This window comes from Cnephaeus nilssonii (assembly GCF_951640355.1).
Source record: "Cnephaeus nilssonii genome assembly, chromosome: 6".
NCBI lineage: Eukaryota > Metazoa > Chordata > Mammalia > Chiroptera > Vespertilionidae > Cnephaeus > Cnephaeus nilssonii.
This window is the reverse complement of record NC_137077.1, coordinates 43,042,024-43,061,119: the sequence shown is the minus strand read 5'-3', so window position 1 is coordinate 43,061,119 and position 19,096 is coordinate 43,042,024.

Here is a 19,096-nt window from a genome sequence, read left to right as displayed (position 1 = left end):
TTTAAAAACAAACAGAATCAAAGTCAAAGTGGATTGGAGGTTATTGCATCTAGAACCAGGGAAGGTGGACTGTGATTTAACTGGACCTGTGCTACTGTTCTGTGAAAGAGGGGTTCAGGAGGAAGCAATAGCCAATGAGTAAGGGCCTTGAAATGAGCTTCCTTGGGAGGAAGTGCAACGAATCCTTACAAGAGAGATGGACTGATGAGACCCATATGACTGGTCAAAGCAAAGGGCTAGAGTAGGAAGAAATAGGCTGTGATATTACTGCAGAGAAAGGGGGAAAAGTAGTTCAGGGTGTGAGATTGTTACAGAATTTACCAGGAGACCGAAAAATACACAGGAGTACCCGGAGATCCAGGAAAAACCCAATTATTTCCAGATGTACTAGTATCATGACTCAGGGGAGCCTGTTTCCAAATCCTGAGCCAGCCAATATGGAGGAAACTTTCTCTTTATACCTTTGGTTTCTTTGTCCCCCAAATAAGGATCAGACTTCCAGACCTTTCACAGGCTTTGCAAAAAGCCCCATGTGTTGGGATGGGAGCCATGAGACCACACCTAAAGGCCTGGCCTGGCGCCAGAGCTGATAACCCCCTCAGGGGGCAGGGTGGGGGTGGTATTGTTCATCGTTTATGGCCTCTGTAAAATGTGAGTATTTAGGTAAACAGGTCTTGCAAGACCAGATAATTAAGGAAGGGGCAGTGACTAGACTATAGGCTGACAGGAATGTGCATTAGGGATACTAATTAACTAGGTACAGAGTCAGGCTGCTGGTCTCCCCACCAAAATGTCTTATTTTTCTCATCATCCACCCCCAGCCCCCCTTGATTCTCAAGCTGATTTTCAGCCTCCAGGAATCACTAGAAGACTCAAAGCTAGGGAATAGGGTGTTCAGCAGCTTGAGTCTTTTTTTTTTTTTTTTTCCGTCTTCATTACCCAAGGCATTGTAATGGCAGTCCGGAGATCTGGTATGGAGTAACATCTGGGGCTTCAGGGCTTTAATGATTCTCTCTATTAGCTGTTCTAAAACGTGTTGGCTTTCTTAGAGGAAGGGAGAGGGCGTCTACACAGGTTTCTTCATTTCCGGCTTCAGAGCAGTTGGAGTGGTGAGAAGCATGACTCAGGGTCCCATCTATTTCTTCTCCAGTTGGCCCATTGTCCTTGCTCTGCTCATGTCTATCTGTCTAACACATCCCCTCAAGGATCCTGGCTCTGAATCCTTTCAGGGAAAATGGGCGTCGGTGGGCTCCTCTGGCTACGTCCATGCTGCGGAGGGGTGAAGTTTTCTTTCAGAGCCAAGAGATCCTTGCTCTCTGTCAGAAAGATGATGAGGCCTGGGCACAGAAGGAGATGGGCTTGTGACCTGGCGGAGACAAACTGTATTATAAAATTTAGTACTATTGAGCAATTAGAACAGCAAGTGTTACAACAAATGGTGTGGTGGAAGGGAAAGAAAACATTTCAGTTTTAATAATTTCCTATTGAAGTAGAATTTTTCTCCTTAAAATCACCCTTATGTTTATTAAAGAGCCAAATTAAGACCAATTTATCTATTGCATTCAATTTGGCCTGATTGTTTGCATAAACACAACAAGAACAGTAACTGACCGCCTTTGCCGGAATTTCATGACTGAGTCTCAATGGGCCCCGGAGGGCAGGGAAGCCAAACCATCCAGCTGCCATCATGCCTGCCTGCAACGGCTCCACCCAGGCCCCTGCCCTAGGCTTCAAGGCCCATGTCAGCCCTCCTACTCGTCGCGGCTCAGAGTGCGTGGGATTCCACAGGGATGCAGAGGTGCCCTTGTTGCTCCCCTTCCACTCTGACCAATGGCCAGCGATGGCAGGGTACAGGCCTGACGCTCCAGCACCATCCATTTTCAGGGATCCCAAACAAGATACCAGGCTTTCTCCATGCCACTCTTATTGGCTTCAAGTCTTCAGAGTCCAGATAGGACTCTTTAAAACATGACACTCCAGGCAGTTTTCAGTCAATAAAACCACCATTTGAAAGCAGTCTTATTGAATTTATGCAAAAAAAAAAAAAGCATTACCATGATTCACTCATTAAGAATTGCCAAATTTCAGAGGGATAATATAGGGAGAAAAATACACTAACTTGCTTTAAGATCTTCTGATTTTCCTTGCCAGTCCTTTCAATGGACTCTTCAGAAGATGTAATATTTTTTTCTAATGCATTATAACAAAACAGTAGCTGTCTCCAAATGATGAGAAGAAATTTAAATGACATGGTTATGGATTTCATTATAATGCAGATGACATGGAATGTTGCCCTTTCTGTAAAACCCAACATTCTATAATATTATAACCAATAACCATTAGTTATAACTGTATTTGACAAACATTCTTATGTACCTTCAATATAAAATTTTCCTTCATGAGAGAGAAAACAAACATTTGAGGCATTTCAGAGCCTATTGGGATGACCTAAAGCCAATTCTAGATCAAGAGAAAGTTTTTTAAAATGAAAACCCTTGAAGGATTGTCAAACTTTATTTTACCAAAAGATTAAATATTAAAGTGTATTAGACAGGAACATAGGCTAGCAGACTTCAGTTTCCATGATTAAAAGATGGTCTTTTTTATTTATTAAATACCTGATTAATATAACATAGTTATTTTACTAGGAAAGAACTAACCAAAATAAGGCTTATTTTCCAACTTCATTGTCCTTAGGTATGGACAGCAAATGACACTAATTGGATTTCTCCCATCAGTCTCCCTAAGTACTTTGGCATAATATATTTTCCATCCATTTAGGGAGGCAAAATGCAAATCATTGACTCTTAAGTGTCCTTGGTTTAGGGAAGACAGAGTTTTCTAGATGGTTGCAAACTACTGTTTTAATATCTCAGTTTCCTTGTTCTGCTTGTCCTGGCTTACTGGCCTGTATCATTTAATCAATTTCCTTTTAACATTTCTTTTTATAAACTTCTTATAACTTCCACAGACATTCTTACAACATTCAGAAACATTCTTACAACTTCCAGAAATAACCAGCTTTAGAAACCACCTTCTTTCTCCTTCAAAATGCATAACCATGCCTCAGTCCTTCCATTAAGTATTTCTATTCTAATATTATTTTTTCCTGTCATAACATCAGCAACTTGTACAGACCTTTTCTTTCTTTTTTTATTTAAAATGTATTAGATGCCCTAACTGGTTTGGCTCAGTGGATAGAACAGTGGTTGGCAAACTCATTAGTCAACAGAGCCAAATATCAACAGTACAACAATTGAAATTTCTTTGAGAGCCGAAAACCAACTTCTGCAATCGCACTGTATGTGTGCGCCCGCACATGGTATTTTGTGGAAGAGCCACACTCAAGGGGCCAAAGAGCCGTATGTGGCACGGGAGCCACGGTTTGCCGACCACTGGGATAGAGCATCGGCCTGCGGATTGAAAAGTCCCAGGTTTGATTCCGGTCAAGGGCATGTACCTTGGTTGCAGGCACATCCCCAGTAGGAGGTGTACAGGAAGCAGCTGATCGATGTTTCTTTCTCATCAATGTTTCTAGCTCTCTATTCCTCTCTCATCCTTTCTGTAAAAAAATCAATAAAATATATTTTTTAAATGTATTAGAATTCTTCATTCTTAGAAACCTTAATTTTTCAATGATTACTAAAAAGTAAACAGCTAGCATTTCTTAGATTAACATTTAACACACTTTAAATGCACTCTTACTTTCAAGAAAATATACTTTCAAAAAAGTACGAGACCTATAATAAAAGCTACGAGCAGGTGAATTAAAACTTGTCTAGCAGTTAGTGTTTCAGTTGTTTTTTTTAAATATTCTAGATGTTTATTATTTAACTCAGCAATGCTCTGAAGTCTTTAAGTTACCAAGGACTTTGGAAAATTATGTATAGGCATATGAGGCTGGAGAAAAGGCAGGGGGAGGAAGGAGCAGGTCCAGCAGCCTGTTCTTAGCCTTTAGCCGCTTGGATTTAAACTGCTGCATTCTCCCTTAGAGATAACATGCTAAGGTTACTGCTGTGGCTTCTCTTACTTTTACAGGGAGAAGGGAGACTGGCTCCTTCCTCCAAAAGAGCACAGTCAGTCTCCTCTTGAGTGACTGCACTTTCATTATTAATATATTTATAATTATTACTGAAAAGCTTTATTACAAATCCTTCATTTTAGTTACATCTATTCATTATATCTCAAAAAACTTTGAGATTTTTTTTTTAATTTCTTTATTGATGAAGGTATCACATATTTGTCCTCGTCCCCCCATTCCCATCCCACACCCCTCCCCACACATGCCCCCACCCCCCTGTTGTCCTTAACCGCTGGTTAGGCTCATATGCCTGCACGCAAGTCCTTTGGTTGGTCTCCCCCTTTACCCCCGCCCTTCCCTACCCTCCCCCTGAGGCCTTTAAAAAACTTTGAGATTTTTAAAGCCAATTATTACCTAAAGCATTTTCTTGACTAATAACCATGATTGCCCTTTTGTTCAAGGAAAGGACATGCTAATCTGGCTGGGAGTCAAATTCCCCTGGGACTCAGGACCATTCTCAGAATGCAGTCCATCCTCATTCAAGAACCGCCCATTATCGTGGAAGCATTAATCTTGTTACCCAACCCAACCTGCATAGCTTACTTCCTTATGTAATTTCAACTATATTGTTTTGGTCTAATTTAGATTAAAAATATTTCTTTTTAGGGAGAGAGTAGATCTTTGTGCCACCTCAGGGCCCTTGGGATGTCACAAAGCTGCCTCTCAGTTAAATTCATGAAATATTATATTCAGAAAAGCTGTCAAATATACCCAATTTAAAGATTATCAAAACTTAAACCAGTTTTAATATTAAAGATTTGGTCTTGATCACAGAATTAATTGTTTTCAATTTGGCCATTAAATTTCTACATCCCAGTAACATCACAGATACAATACACTTTGAATATCACAGAGAAAACCCTGGGAGGACACGCCTACCAACTGCCCATTCTCTTGCTGCCATGCCCCTAAGGTCAGCCTTAGTCCTGCCTCGGCTGGCCTGCATGGGTTTGTGACGCCACAGGCAGGCGCAAACCACCCGGTCCCCATCCCGGTCCCTGTCCCGGTCCCTGTCCCGGTCCCTGTCCCCGTTAATTCCAATGTTGCCAATTGGATGTTTAATGGACGTGATACTGGGCAGGGCTTTGCAAATTTCTCCATCCTGCTGAGTTTGGCAAGTACCACCTCCCATTCTGCTGCTTGGAAACCTGGGGCTTTTTGCTCCGAGTAAAATGGCCCTCTTTTTTTTTTTTCTTTCCCCTCCTGCTTTGCCTCAGGTTGGGAAGATAATGGTTTAGCAGTCATGGAATTAGCTGGTCTTTGTTTTAAACTTCCCAATCTTCACCAATTTTACACTTTTAAATTAATCTTAGAATCTTAAAACTTTAACCCAGCACAGCAAAATCATAAATCAGGGAAGAGCAAATTAAAGTCCCTAGAAGTTAGAAAGAGCAAGGAGTCCCCACAAATAAGGATTCTTGGCAGCCGCTAGGACGTCCTATAATCTCTGTCACGTGTTCAGCCTCACCACACACAATTGGGCTTCCCCCAAAGTGGAACTTGCCCCATCTTTAAATAAATTAACAACAAAGAGACATAAAACATCAACAAACACTTTCATATGGACACGCACAACATACTAAAAGTTCACACCAAGAACAATGTCTTCTGTTCCTGGTTTGGGGCACTGCCTCTCCCCAGAATCTTAGCATTCTCCCCAATGGATTATTTTGGGGCAATGTATTTCTCATACTTGGCCATAAGCTCGGGGCCCCTGATTTCACAAAGAGACATCTGCATTGCAGGCAGCAGTCTGGGCCCTTCTTAAAATTCTTTAGCATACATTCTAAGGCAGAAGGTTTAGAGGAACTACTTCCCATGTTTGCAGTTAGACCGTGTAATCCCTCCCAGTTAACAGAGACACAGAACAACACAAGGTATTTCTTGCTTCACGCAGGCTCTCACATTCACATTCACACACCAGTCAGTCCGAGTTTTGACTTCCAACCACGGAAAGTCCCTGAACCGAGGCAAATAATTTGCCTAAGTAGTGATCAGCTGCTTCTTCTGCCCCTAAAGGCAGGCCTGAACTCGAACTGGTCCCCCGGGAGAAAACTTACCGATCAGATGTCTGGTTCCATAAAGGGCTTTCCTGTCCTCCTTGGAGTCCACTGGAGCACTAGTGGGGGCCCCAGTGGCCCAGGCCTGATGAGGACTGGGACCCAGTAAATTATTGGAGGCGCACCTTCCTGTCATCAGGGGCTCAGTCAACTGGGCCCACCCACCTGCTCTCGCTCAGCGGTGCCTCAAGGGGGCAACTTTGACTGCATGTTTCTTTGTCAGGAACCATTTTTATGTTACAGAATTTACCAGGCGATCGAAAAATACACAGGAGTACCTGGAGATAAAGAAAAACCTATTTATTTCCAGATGTACTAGTACCGTGACTCAGGGGAGCCTGTTTCTAAATCCTGAGCCAACCAATATGGAGGAAGCTTTCTCTTTATACCTTTGGTTTCATTGTCCCCCAAATAAGGATCAGACTTCCAGACCTTTTGTGGGCTTTGCAAAAAGCCCCGTGTGTTGGGATGGGGGCCATGAGACCACACCTAAAGGCCTGGCCTGGTGCCAGAGCTAAAAACCCCCTCGGGGGGAGGAGGGTTGTGTATTGTTCATGGTTTATGGCCTCTGTAAAATATGAGTATTTAGGTAAACAGGTCTTGCAAGACCAGATAATTAAGGAAGGAGCAGTGACTAGACTATAGGTTGACAGGAATGTGCATTAGGGATACTAATTAACTAGGTACAGAGTCAGGCTGCTGGTCTCCCCCCAAAAATTGTCTTATTTTTCTCATCAATATGTAAAAGAAAACCTGTTCAGAAAACCCGATTGAAAGAAATATAGCACCCAGCATCATCCGGAAGACTGGTCAGAGCATTGCTATGAGGGCAAATGAGATGGACTCACAGCTCCATACTGAAGCCAAATGGAATTTGCCCTGGGAACCAGAGTAGCAGACTCAGCTTCTTAATGAGAAAGCCCTGCCTCATCCTAGGATCAAAGTCAACTGGTTTAGTAAGATGGATCACAAAAGCCAAGTGTAAAGGCCACTTAGTGATAAACTGGGAGACAGAAATGAGAAATATATGGAAGAGTCTGGTTAACTTTGTGAAACTTTAGCCACCCTAATAATTGAGTAGCACAAAAGTAAAAGTTTGCCATTTCTCTCACTGGGATATCAACATATCCTTCACTGTCTTCTTACTGTACTTAATCCAAGGTGCACATTACTTGTGTTAAAATGTGCCACACTGCAGTGAGTAAAGAGAAATAAAAGGTGGGACAAGCTCCCATACCCCTGAGAATTCCGTGGTCCCACTTCACTAAATTCTCCAACAAGCTTGAGTCTCCATTGACAGCAAACAGGTCAAACATGACTGACATGAAACACCAGAGAGAAATTGTTCACAAGAGTTTTCTGTTTTAGGAGCTGTCTCTGAGAATTCATTTAAGAGATAACAGATAAAACAATGTTCAATCTGAGACTGTAGGTAACAAAGAATGAGGTATAAACCAGAATTGTAAGATTACATTATAAATTCAGACAGGGAGTATTCATATCTGTTTATAATACTATTTGGCAAAGCTAGTCAATAAGTAGACTCCTAAATATTTTTAATATGGTGAAGATTTTTGGAATTTCTATATAACATTGGGTTGAATAAATTTATAGAAAAATGTTGAAATTTTTAAAATGTTTAAATTACTATAGAAGGGAATCTCATTAAACATTAAAATTATTTTGAAAAATAAAGAAATATGTATTTTGAATAATCTACAATATTTCTAAATCAGATAAAGAATTCACATTTATATGCTTTTATACAAAGGAATATTTTTAGATGTAGGCCGATTTGCTTCTCTTATTTAGCAAAGTTCTAAAAAAAATTTTGCCACTGTAAAGGAATATGGAATACCAACTAGGTATAATTTTACCTATAAAACTATATGTGTCTCTTGCTGTCTAAATTCTGATTGCTATCCAGGAACCAAATGGATTTGGATAACACAGCTCTCATTTTACAAGCTTGCTATCCAAGTACCTTTTCTATGAACTAAAGAACTGCATAATGAGAAATATCCTATATAATAAAAGGCTAATATCTTATATAATAAAAGGCTAATATGCAAATTGACCAAACAGTGGAACAACTGGTCGTTATGACACACACTGACCACCAGGGGGCTGATGCTCAATGCAGGATCTTCCCCCTGGTGGTCAGTGTGCTCCCATGGGGAGTGCCACTCAGCCAGAAGCCGGGCTCACAGCTGGTGAGAGCAGCAGAGGTGGCACGGCAGCGCTAAGGATGTCTGACTAATGTCTTAGGCCCAGTCCCCAAAGGCTCCTGGACTGCAAGGAAGTGCAGGCGGGCTGAGGGACCCCCGCTTCCCCCCTCCTCCCCAGTGCACAATATTCATGCACTGGGCCTCTAGTTTATATATAACAGTTTTGGTGAAGCCAAATGTCTCACTTATAAAATATATTTGGCTGGTACTAACAGAGACTGGAAATAATAGAGGCTTAGATAAGGTAGAAGTTATTGTTCTCAAATGTAAAGGAATTCTAGAAGTAGGCATGCCAGGTCTGATATGGGAGAGACACAGTCAACACAGACACAGGCTCCTTTCTGTCTTTCTTTTCCAACTACCTAACTCATGGCTTTTATCATCAAGGTTGCCTCAGGTCGAAGGCAGCAGCTGAAACTCCAGTCATTACATCTTCATTCCAGCAGGAAATAAGAGGAAGTAGAGAATAAAAGAAGGTCCTCACCAGCTATCTAGCCTTGTTTTAAAGAGCCTTTCAAGAAGACTCAACCAACTTTTCCATCTCATGTGCTGTAATAATAAGAACATTATCATTCCCCAGAACTTAATCACCTGGCCACACCTAGCTGCAAGGGAGGTAGAAATGCAAACTTTTATCTGTGCACCTTGCTACACCAAATAAAATCAATTTTTCTTGTTAAGGAATAAGGATATTGTATAGTACCTGTCAGTCTCACAGAATGCATTTATTAAAGCATTGAAATACATTATAATCCAATATAATTATTTTAATGACTTTGAACAATCCCTTTTGTGGGATTCATTGTACTACGTTCTCATCATTAACATAAAATGTAAGAGTTAATTGCCTTATTGACACATCCCTAAATAGAGGTCACTGACTAATCTAGCTTACCCCTAAAAAAACTTCCCAGACAGCATCCTCACTTCCTTTACTCATCTGCTGGCTGGACAGAGAGGGCTCTGAGGACTTAAAGAAAGATGGAAGTACAACAGGGATGAAGCCTGGATCCGTGAAGGACCACATGGAGCAGGGTTTCCTGGCCAACCTGCACTGGATGGTGGAGCATAAAAACAAAACGTGTATTTAAGCCTTTGAGATTTGTTTGGGTGTTGTTTGTTTCGGCAGTTAGCCTATCCCAGTGGTCGGCAAACTCATTAGTCAACAGAGCCAAATATCAACAGTACAATGATTGAAATTTCTTTTGAGAGCCAATTTTTTAAACTTAAACTTCTTCTAACGCCCCTTCTTCAAAATAGACTCGCCCAGGCCGTGGTATTTTGTGGAAGAGCCACACTCAAGGGGCCAAAGAGCCACATGTGGCTCGCGAGCCGCGGTTTGCCAACCACTGGCCTATCCTAACCCTTATTTTGTCCAGCTTCCTTCATTGTCCTATCTAGAAGGTGTGAACGAAAGAAGCCACCTGCTAACCTGACAAGCTCAGGGGAGGCCTATGTAGCAGTCTTGAAAACTCAGAGACCTGAAATAACCACAAAAGATGGTCTGAAAATTAAATATTTAACTACAAACAGGTTATAGTGGGCAGTCATTCCTAAGCTGATATTTTCCCTGACAAAGATCAACTTAGATCTTTCCTGAGCCCATTTGCCTTTTTTGCCTCTAAGATAACATATCTGTGAGATGTCTGGGTAACTTGTAACTTCCTCTTTTGCTGGAGCCCCTGGGGCACAACCAAATGTGGTGGGCACCAGGACAGATGCCTCAAATTCCTTCATTATCATGTTAATTGTCCCTGTACCCACCTAAGTATGTGTCCATCATTTTACTTTTTATCCAATCCCAGGGGTTTCCCACCATTTGACTTTATCCCACCTCCTTAATCCCTCACCAATGAATTTCATGTAGCCCACCTATGTCCCTCCTTTGATGGCAATGTATAAATACAGATGTAACCCGCCATTCTTTGGAGCATTATCTCAATTCATTGAGGTTCTGCTTCCCGGCATATGTCGACAGTTTGGCTCAAATAAACTCACTAAAATTCTTTACAGGTTTCAATGGTTTTTTTTCGTTAACAAAGGCTGGTACAAATTTTAGAGAAAGAGTCCACCATGACTGGAAGTGGAAGACTTCCTGACACTTCCTTAGTCACAAAAGATGGTAACTATCAAAACTTTCTCTTCAAATTTTCTTTAGATTGTTAAACATTTTACTCAGTGAAACAGGAATTTTGGGGGTGAAAAAGACAGGTTTAGGAAATTTTAGAAATTAGGGAACCATGGAAGAAGCACAGGGCTGCAGAGCAGCAGAAGGTCTATTTCCATAGAATCTGAAGCTGAAAAGCTGCAACAGGTACATTTCCATAGAATGAGGGAACAGCAAAAGGTCTATATTTACAAAAACACCAGGGTGGAGAACCCCAGGTGCCTAGCAAAGGCCAATTGTAGGGTGGGACCTTGCCCCCAGGGTGACCTTCCCTCCACTAGCATATCACTGGTCATGTGGTTTGGATCCCCTGACCTTTCCTCCCTAGAGATAACATTTAGGCCTCAGTTGTATTTCAGCTCCAGGTCCAGAAAAGTAACAAAACCAGACCACTGATCCCGTGGCTGACCTAGGACCAGCTGCATTGAATAATAGCCCCCTGCCCTGGCACCAACCAATCCGTGGAGACCTAGACCCTGAAAGGACACACCTGGAAAGCAGCCGAATATTCTACTGAGATCTTCCCCTGGGGCCTCCCCTAAACTCTCCTCCCTTAAAACCCTTAGGCCAGAGGACCCAGTGTGCTCTCTGGGCCTTTCTCTTCCTTCTCCCCCTCCCTGCCCCAGGCACGTTACCATTAGCTTCCTCACTCCCAAGCTCCCAGGGCCCTTTTTTTACCTCTGTAACTTGTTTCCTAAACCCGTTTCTTCTAGGAATCACTTCTTCTACCTTTGTGATATATAAAATAAATGTTATCTTACAGTTTTGGCTCTGAATTCTTTCCTAGCCAGAACCCAAGTACTGAGGTTGCTGAACCTAGGTCTGGTCTGACCCCATGGGTCAGACACCTGGTGTGGTTCCCCACCTACAACACATATAAATTCTTTGGTTGATTTCTTCCCCCCACAGTCCCCTGCTTTCCTTCTGAGAGTCAGCAGTCTGTTCCATGCTTTTATTTCTCTGGATCTATTTTGTTCATCAATTTATTTTGTTTATTAGATTCCACATATGAGTGAGATCAATCCTGATTTTTAAAAAGTTATGTTCATAGAGGCAATTTCTCATATGAATTTTAGATTTATTTGAAATGTTTGTTCAATAAATTCAATACTTGATGTGTTTTAAAATCTCTTTTGATACCAAATTTTTGGATTGGAACCCGGATTCTTTGTCCGCCGGAATCGAAGAATGAATCCAAGGACAGAAAGTGGTATAGCAAAGGTGGAGATTTATTCAAGAACAAGTACAGACTCCAACATGGGGAGAGGGAGAGTCCGACAGTGACTCCCATGTAGGGAGGGGGAAGAGTCCCACTGGGTTCCCTTTCCCTATGGCTTATAAAGGCTGCAGATCCTAGTACCTTGATACCCCCTCTGATTGGTCACTATTTCCTTAGACTGGTTACTATAGTAACTCCTGGGCTCAAAGGTTGACCCTAACCCCTCCCCCCCCCCCTTCCTTATTATTTTCCTATTCCCTTTGGGCTTTCTTCTCCTTCTGAATGAAGGGCTTCCTTCTCTTTATTTTGTAAATATAGACCTTTCTTGGCTACTTCCAGTTCCCTTGTCTTATGGAAATATACCTGTTGCTGCTTCCTTGTCTTATGGAGATGTAACTGCACCTGGCTTCCTTGTGTTATGGAGATGTACCTTCTCCCAGTCTGCAGCCCCACACTTTTCCTTGGACCCCAATTCTAAAAAATCCCTAAGTCTGCCTATGTTCCCCCAAAATTCCTGCTTCACTTTGAAAATTTATTTTTCTTAATTATTAATATACAAAAATTTAATAAATATTTTCATCAAACCACACACACACACACAAAAAAACCATAATATATTCATGGCTGCTTTGGAATAAAGTCTTTGTTATGCAGCAGTATTTAGTAAAAGGTTAATCCATTTGGATTCCAACCCTGAGACTAGTTTTCAGCATCCCCAAGGGTAGTTTAGGATAAGGGTGAAGGGGCTTTAACTCCCATAACCTCCCTCATCTCCAGCACCACCCCCAATTATTAGATATCAATTGTTATCTCAAATTTATTACACACACACACACACACACACACACACACACACACACACATACACTCAGTCTTCTGTTGTGTAAGATCAGCTTCACAGTCCTTGCACTGCTTTCCAACCAGAATCCTAAATTTCCATAATATGGGAACAATGCAGTTGCCTCTGTTGTAACTACAAAAATACCTAAAAGACATAGAATGTTGTACCCATGGCGGCCTCAGTATTAGAAGCTTTTCTGTGAATGCTAATTAAATGTTAGAGGGGCTTTTTAGGTGTTAATTATCTAGAAAAGACAGAAACAAGGAGAGAGCACTATGCTATCAAAGTGTTTCTAAATATTCCCATTAGCCATATAAGCCATCCTACCCACATGAAGACATTAGAGATAATGAGAAGGAGGTTCAAGATGCTGTTGCTAAGGCACTTCCCCAAAGCAGGGTGAAAAATCCCACTACAAATAAGACATTAAAAAGCAGATTGCTTTGTGCTTTCCTGCACTTTGATTCCAATGTGCATCCTTATCATTATCAAGAACTCCTTTGAACAAAAATATTCCCTGTTTCTTTAATTTGAAAGTGACTATCACTTATTAAGATTACTTCAGCACAGATTTCATTCAGGGGAGAATACAAAAGAGATGTTATTTGCTTGAACTAATCATTAATTTAAATTTATTGTTCTGTTTCCTTGGTGACTCATACAAGCGCTTCTGAGCAATTTTGCCAGGTGTTTATTAGAGATTGTTTGGGGTTATAATTATATGCATATAAAAAGTTATTTAATGCTGGATCCTTATTTTGTATAACCAAGAGTTATTTTCTTATTTGATGCTTTATAACTCTAAGGAAAGTTTGAAGAAAACTGATAGATCCTCCCTTCCCCCAACTGATGGACGGAGAATGACATAAACTCCACCTGCAGCCCGAACATTCCTGAGCACCTAACCAGGCACCTTATATGGACTGTACATTGAACCACCGATCAGCACCTGCCAAATACCCTAAGCCCCCGATTCCTAAGTCCCTAGGTCCCTAATCATGTGCCTTACATGAAACCACCAATCAGCGTGTGCTGAGTGCCCTAAGCCCCGTCCCCTCCTTTCCTCCCCTCAAAAGGCGCTTTCACCCCAGCACGCCCTCTCTTTTTCCCTCTGGAAGGGAGCTGGCAGGGGTCTTCTCTCCAATAAAGCCTGTGTCCTGGTCCTGGTCTCCGGCCCTCTGTTTCATCTTTCAAAAACATAGCAGTTAACAGTGATATTTTAACAAACCAACCAACTGTGGATCCTTGCTTTTGATGTTTGGAAAGTCAGTCTAATTTTATATGTGTTTTTTTTTTCAATGACATATTATTTTGAAACATACAGTATGTTTCAAACACATTGTATTATGTTGTACTAAATATATATATATATATATATATATATATATATATATATATATAAATTCTTTATTGTTTAAAGTATTACATGAGTCTCCTTTTTTCCCCCATTGACCTCTCCCCCGCCACCCCCTCCCCCTTGGACTTAATTATTATTAGCAGATATGAAGGCTAATATACATTAGGCAACAAAATATGTCAAAAGCTTTAGAAATTTGTATCTCACTTGATTTCCATGACAACCATGAGGCAGTGGTATTGGCATAGAGAAAATTGAGGCTCAGAGAGGTTAAAAATTTTTGTTCATGGTCATACACTACATGGCTTTTTCTTCTATAACAGGGTTTCTTTTGCAGAAAAACCTAAAGCAAATCATGCAGCTCTTTATGACTAATTATCTCAGCAAGTAAAGAGGAGATGATTCACTTCCATCCAAAGTTTCAAATTCAGAGGCAAGATGCATGAACGATTCTTTTTATTGGTGGTGGTGGTTTTTTTTGTTGTTGTTGTTGATCTTCACCCGAGGATATCCTTTCCATTGACTTTTAGAGAGAGTGAAAAGGTGGGTAGAGAGAGGGAGGGAGAGAGAGAGGCAGAGAGAGAGAGAAACATCAATGTGAGCCCTTGCAGGTTTGGTTCAGTAGTTGAAGCGTCAACCTGCAGACTGAAGGGTCACGGGTTTGATTCTGGTCAAGAGCACACACCTTGGTTGCAGGCTTGGTCCTTGGCCTGATGGGGGCACATGCAGGAGGCAACCAATCCATGTGTGTCTCTCACATCGATGTTTCTCTGTCTCTCCTCCTCCCTTCCACTCTTTCTGAAAAGTCAATGGAAAAATTATCCTCAGGAGGAGGAGAATATGGTGGCCAAATAGGCAGACTTTTCTTGCACTTCCTCCCAGGGCCAGACTGGAAGTAAAACTAAAGTGGGGTACATACATCCAGAATTACCAACTTAGGTTCAGCTGAGGAGGAGACTTATATCAAGGAAGAACAGAAAACACCTGGAGACCGCACCTCCACAACAGCTCACATGACATTATTGGGGGCAAGCCACATAGTCAGCCAGCCTGAGAGGAGATTCCATCCATGAATGGAACAATATCATTCAAGACCCAGCTACAACAGAATAACCCAAATAACTCAAGCAAGGGGCTTTCCTAGAGCACCCAGCTCAGGAGATCCAAGAGATTGCACCACTACATAAGACCACACCACAAAGTCTGGACAGCATGGCAGTTTTATCTAATACTAAATAGAAACAAATACAAAAGGACAGTAAATAGGAATACAAAGAAACAACCCCCAAATGAAAGAAAAGGGGGAATAGCCAGATAAGGAACTAAATGAAATGGAGGCAAACAATTTGTCAGATAAATAATTCAAAGTAATGGTGATAAAGGTGCTCAAACAATTTAGTAAGAACTACAAACAACTTAATGAGAATAATAAGGGACTTAATGAGAGCTACACCAACATAAAAAGAGAGGTTGAAACAATAAATAAGAATCAATTGGAAATGAGGAATGGCATAGATGAAATAAAGAATACCCTGGAAGTATTAAACAGTAGAGCAAAAGAAGCTGAAGGCCAAATCAGCAAATTAGAACACAAGGTAGAAAAACAAACACCCAATCAGAGCAGCAATTTAAAAAGCAAGAGGAGAGTTTAACCTTTTGCACTCGGATGTCGAGTGTGACTCGACACGGTTAGCATAGGTAGCAGGAATCGAGAAAAAGCAAGCGAGTGCAAAGGGTTAAGGGAGCTTTGGTACCACATGAAACTTAACAACATTCACATCATAGGGATTCCAGAAGGAGAAGAATCCTAGCAAGGAATAGAGACCCTGTTTAAAGAAATAATGGCAGAAAATTTCCCCAACTTGGTGAAGGAAAATTCACTCAAGTTCAGAAAACACAGAGAGTCCCAGTCAAGATGAATCCCAAAAGACCCACACCTAGACCCATAATAATTAAAATGGCAAACATTAAAGACAAAGAAAGAATTTTAAAGGCTACAAGAGAAAGACAGAAAGTTACCTACAAAGGAGCTACCGTTAGATTGTCAGTTGATTTCTTAACAGAAACACTTCAGAACAGAAGTAAGTGGCATAAAGTAATGAAAACCAAGAAGTGACTGAGCCCAAGACTACTCTATCCAGCAAGGCTATCATTCATAATCAAATGTGAAATAAAGAGCTTCACAGACCAAAAAAAAGGTTAAAAGAGTTTATTACCACCAAACCATCACTGTAAGAAATGCTAAAGGAACTATTGTGAGAAGAAAAAAAAGAAAGAGACGAACACAGGCATAAAGAATAAGAATGGCAATAAATAAGTACCTATCAATAATAACCTTAAATATAAATGGCTTAAATGCTCCAATCAAAAGATATAGGGTAGCTGAACGGATAAGAAAACATGGCCCATATATATGCTGTCTACTGGAAACCCACCTCAGAATGAAAGACTCACACAGAATTAGTTCATTGAAAATCAGAATATTGTTTACCCTGGGCCTGAGTTTCCATGGAGTGTTAGTCAACTGGAGTTGAGTAGAAGCTCCCTTTGATGAAGCCTGTGTACCATCGGGGTGACACAGTCTCCATCTGTCATATTCATTCATTCATGTTATTTAATTGTCCTCTATATGCATTTGAGTTTGTGACTTCTAACTTAGGTTCTAAGCATCAGCTCTACCAAATTGTAAAAAGTAGGAATTCTGAGCCTGTTTCCAAACTTCAGATACATCTCCCCTCCTTTGCTAACTGTTTTTCATTCCTGGGGCAGTGCATATGAGGTAAACCAGCTTGACCAAGGATAATTTGACACTGGAGACAAGCAGGGTCAATCATATGCTCTCCTAGAGGAATTTGGGACTTGTACTTAGAAAGAACTATTTAATATCTGCATGTAGCTAGAACTGTAATGTCATTTTTGGAAGCATAGGTTGACCATATTCTGCCATTTTGAATAAATAAGCAGAGTTCCCATTTGGAGAGAGAGAGAGAGAGAAGAAGCAGAGATGAAAACAGGCCCTTGGGATCCATGAGATTCTCCTGTATCTTTATAATATAGCCTGTTATTTGCATACATCATCCTAATGTGCTTTCTGTCTCTTACAAACATGTGTCATATCCTTTAAACTTGCTGATTTCCCCACCCTGTGCCTCGATTTCCAAATCTCTGAAAGTTCAAAAATAAAACCTGATAATATTTCATTCAACCTGTCCAATAGGATTATGTTGGTGTTCAAGTAAGTCTACCAGTATATATAGTCTTTGAAACCTATATATAACTCTAAGGTACTATTATGATCATTCTAACAAGTGTTTAATAACTAGAGACATAATAGATAAGTAAAAGTGGGAAAATATTTGTGGCTAGAGCAGAGGATGTATACATACAAATAATAGGAAATAAGAATACATAAATTGATAAGGCCAACAGTAAGGTGCTATTGTTAAACCAGTTAATTTTTAATGAAAAAGGTAAGGATTATAGGAAGCAATTTTTATAACTGTCTGAGACGTTTCTGCTAAAAAAAACAATTACCATAAAATAAAGTTTTTTATTTAAAAAATAACTTGCAATACAGGTTTTTCAAAAGAAATTCAATTTAATTGCATAAACTAATTGGAACTGTTTTCAAATAGTTGGTTTACTGAGTGAATATATAATCATTTTAATCACCAAAGAGTCATACAATTTGAAAACTTAAAGAAGCATTCTTGGAAAACTGTTCAGCACCCTTGTTTCATGGTTCCACTGAGGATAAGTGACTTAGCAACATTCATTCCCACATGCGAAACAAAATCAGTAAGACTTTAAATTCCAGAAATGCTTCCAGAGCACTGTGATCATGATTATGCCCTCAACTTAAGAACACAATGCACTGAATGAAAGAACAGATGAATGAGTACAAAATACATGTAAGATACAAAAAAGAGCAAGATAAAGTCCCTGATCTCGAGGATTACACAGTCTAATAGAAAGACTAGGAGAAGTTCACATACATCTGGACTATAGGAAAGAGTAAGAGAGATGCTACAGAGACACAAAATGCTGTAGGCATTTGAAGAAACAAGACTTCATATGTAATTAAGACAGAGGAGAGGCTTAATGCAAGTTGATACGGCTCCAAAGAATGGGTGAAATGGAAAAGTAGAGACAGCAGAAAAAATGCTAGTGTACATTGAGGGGAGTGAGGAGCTGTCTTCCAGATCAGGAAAAACTGTGGTGCAGACAATGCTGTGTAGTTTTTAGGGATGGCTGTGTCAGTGTGACTGGCACATAGGGCACGATTGGGAAAGACATTGCCAAGGGCCCTGGGTGCCAAGCTGAGGAGCTTGAACCATATTCTGCAGGCAGTGGGGAGGCACTAAGAGTCAGTAGGCAGAGGACTGACCAGTCAGAAGATCATTTCAGAAAATGAGCTTGACAATTGAGTATGAATTCATTAATGTAGGGTTAACATAGAAAAGAACATAAGGTATGGTAAGAGGAGTAGGGCAATGAGACACATAGAAGGGAACCCAACGAAGGGTTTTGCTTCCCAAAGCAAAACCAGTTGACATCATAAGATTTAGAAAATAATTAGATGCGAGGATTTGAAAGAGGCATAAGTGTGGGACTAGGTAAATGGAATAATTTATTTAACATTAATTGCCTACTCTGCCTAATGCTTCATTGAACTTTGCTAGGTAATTGGCAAGAGTGATTACTGAATACAGACTGAATATAGCAGAGATAAGCCTCACAGTTCCAAAACTGAGCATTTTAATTGTGATCTGTGCTACTTTTATATCTGATACCAGTGATGTAACACAAGCAAGTCCTCCCAGGCCTGGAAGCAGCTGAGTGGCATAACCCGTGGTCGGCAAACTGCGGCTCGGCTCGCGAGCCACATGCAGCTCTTTGGCCCCTTGAGTGTGGCTCTTCCACAAAATACCACGGCCTGGGCGAGTCTGTTTTGAAGAAGTGGCATTAGAAGAAGTTTAAGTTTAAAAAATTTGGCTCTCAAAAGAAATTTCAATTGTTGTACTGTTGATATTTGGCTCTGTTGACTAATGAGTTTGCCGACCACTGGCATAATAAAGGAGCTTCATTTTAGGTGATGATATCATATAAAGAAACATTAAGGTCCACAGTAGGGCTAATTTGC